Below are 3098 nucleotides of genomic sequence, written 5' to 3' on the forward strand. Positions count from 1 at the left end.
CAGCAATAGTCATGCTGTTGTTTAAATAAAACAAGGCCATTACCCTCATGGAGGCTAATAAAGGGATGATGCCAACACAGATAGCTATAATACATAATCTGTGATTATAAGCATATTACAAAGTTATAAAAAAACAAAATGTTGTGTGAAGGCCATGGGGGAAAGTTATTGCTGATGGGAGTGCCCAGAAAAAGCTTCATAGAGGTATTTGTATTTTTTCAAGGACAGGAAGGATTTTATTTAACCCTCTAATATAAGGAAAATACAAATAAACTATAAAAATTATTCTTATATCTTTGAAGTCAACATAATAGTAATATTCTATTCACTCTTGGCAACTAGGTGGTGCAGTGTATAGAGTGCCATGCCTGGCCTCAGGAAGACTCACCTTCCTGAGTTCAAATCTAGCCTCAGATACTACCTAAGTGACCCTGAGCAGGGCGCTTAACCCTGTTTGCCGGAGTTTCTTCATCTGATAAATGAGCAGGAGAAGGAAATGACTAACAATTCCAGTATCTTTGCCAAGAAAACCCCAGATGGGGTTGCAAAGAGTTGAACATGACTGAAATGACCGAACAACAAATTCGCTCTCAGAACACAATGTTCTCTGAAATATTCTATGGAAAAAGATTTTCGAGACAGATGTCTTCCATTCTTTTTATTAATTTTAGGCATTATCTTTAGGAAAGCTCTAACACCAGTGCATAATTCAGATCAAATGATAGAAATTATTAATGAAATTTATTTCTTCTCTGGTTTCTTTCCAGGTCTGACGCCAAGCCAATGTGCAAAAACTGCATAATTAAAAGCAAATCAAAGCCAAGATGATTGCTTTTCAACTCAGAGACCAAACACTGAAAATGTTTTATTCCTCAAATTTGTCTCCAAAAGACAACCGAAATCAGTGCATAGTACATTTGTCTTATAACTGGAGTCAGCCTTTAGGAGTTTATCTATTCAACCTATTGATTTCTTCTCAATCAGATGAGATAGGATAACAGAATAGGAAAGCCCATTCCCAAAGATTACCTTGCCAGTTTTAAGGGTTTGCTTATTGGCTCCTAATAGAGAACCAAAGGACCAAGAACATAAAGCAATACAAAACATAAGAAACTATGAAGGAGATGGGACTGGTATTATTTGGAAATCCGGTAGGTTGTGTGAATTGAGGGACGTCGCTACTATAAAGACCTCCCTCTGTTGTTATTGTTTGTTCTTTGTTCTCAAAGAGGACCATGACATCAGATAGATGATGCCATCACATGCAAAGGAATTGGATTTAAGTGAGGGAGGGCTGTTCAAAGTCACCAGCCTCACTTTCTCCTCCAGAGCCATCTGGGTCCAGTGGCCAGACGTAGATCAGGACTACTGGAGATTGTCCCTCACTTAGACTTTTAAGACCAAGGGCTATTATCTAATGATTTGTCATGATGATGAACATGAAGAATTCAAAGAAGCATAAGGAGATGCATGAACCAAAGCAGAACCAAGAAAACAATGCACACAATTATCACAATAAGGAAGCAAGCATTTATTGAAAGAACACCAACAAAAAGGAAAGTAGACATCGTATAATTACAGTGACAAAGCTTGACCTTTGGAAGAAATGAGAAATTGTTTCTTCCCTTGTTTGTTGAATAAAGGAACCATAGATCTGAAACAATACACATTCTCTCAGGGATGGTATACTAATGAAATTTGCTGAACTTCTTTTCCTTTCCTTTGTTATTCTTTCTTACCAGGGATGTACTTTGACCACATCCACTTTGGGAGAGTAATTCTTGGTGTCGTATAGGGAAAAAATATGGAATAGCTTTGTGATTCAGGGAAATCCTGGATGATGTAACTCCTAATAATCTAGGTCAGCCCTTCTCTGCAATTTATTTAAAAAAAAAAGCACTGAGAGGTTAAGTGAAAGATCTCCCCTATGGAAGTGTCAGACGCTCTAAATTTATGCCATCAGTGACTCTTTATGCAACAAGGTCATGAAGCATGCTTTTTTCTGATTTGCCCTTTGTGGAGGGATGTAGAGTGCTCTCATAGATATTCTCTGCCTGGGAACTTAGGGGAGGCTATTTCAGGCCAAAGGTAACTCAAGCACTTGTAATGATCCTCTAATTGGCTGCTGCTCAGGAAGAGCTGATGACTCAGGGGAACTTTGAAAAGAAGAGACTACTTTTGGCTTGGACCTCTTCATTAGGGCTCTCCAAGCTGAGGCCTCTTAGCTATGACTTAAGAACATGCTTTGACTCCAAGGAGGGGTGGGAAAGAACAGGATCCTCTCTCTACCCTTGTGACATGGTGATCTTACCTATATGTCAGCTAGTGCTGGGGGAGATTGAGATGAACCAAAATCAACTGACCATGGGCAAGGAGAAGGGCTGGCTAGTTTTGCTTCTCTGTGTGCATGGTCATTCCCGATGTTAGCAAATGAGTATCCTGAGGTGGAAGTGTTCAAGTGACCTTGGGAATTTTGAAAGGTCTGGAGGTCTGGCTGTAGCACAATAGCAATGTTAACTACCACAGTGGTAGCAATAGCTTGCACCAGAGGAGTGATGAATCACTGTAGGGAAAGTTTCTACATTAAGAATTTGTCTACTTTCAGGATAGAGGACAGAAGAAAGACAATTAAGCTTGGCTGTTTGATCAGTCAGTGCCCATTTCTGAGTTGAGAAGTAAAATGCCTATCCATTTGGACAGCCCGGCACCAGCAGGCTGAGACTACAATAGCAGGTGATTTCCAATTCCCTGTCTTTTACCTGCCCTCATCGGTTACCTTGGGTTCATTGCTATGGAGTTGCCAGACTCCTCCATAGGGGAACAAGGCTCCCAGGGCTTCAATTCTCCCAACTTGGCTTCCTGGAGAACAGCCATATTTTTGGCTCTTGTCTAAAGAGTCCTCCTCAGTAGTGTGGGTAGGAAGTGGGAAGATAACAAAGTAGAAAAAGATACCTTGAGTACAACATGAATCAAGTATATAACTGGCAATTTTAATCCCACACATAAAGGCAGCACTTAGCAATAGATAATCATAAAACAATTACAATCACTGAGAGACTAGTACACAAGCCTTGTTGGAGCAATTGCCACAAGGCAGC

The sequence above is a fragment of the Phascolarctos cinereus genome, unplaced genomic scaffold, assembly GCF_003287225.1.
Source record: "Phascolarctos cinereus isolate Bilbo 61053 unplaced genomic scaffold, phaCin_HiC Scaffold_3;HRSCAF=262, whole genome shotgun sequence".
NCBI classification, from domain to species: domain Eukaryota; kingdom Metazoa; phylum Chordata; class Mammalia; order Diprotodontia; family Phascolarctidae; genus Phascolarctos; species Phascolarctos cinereus.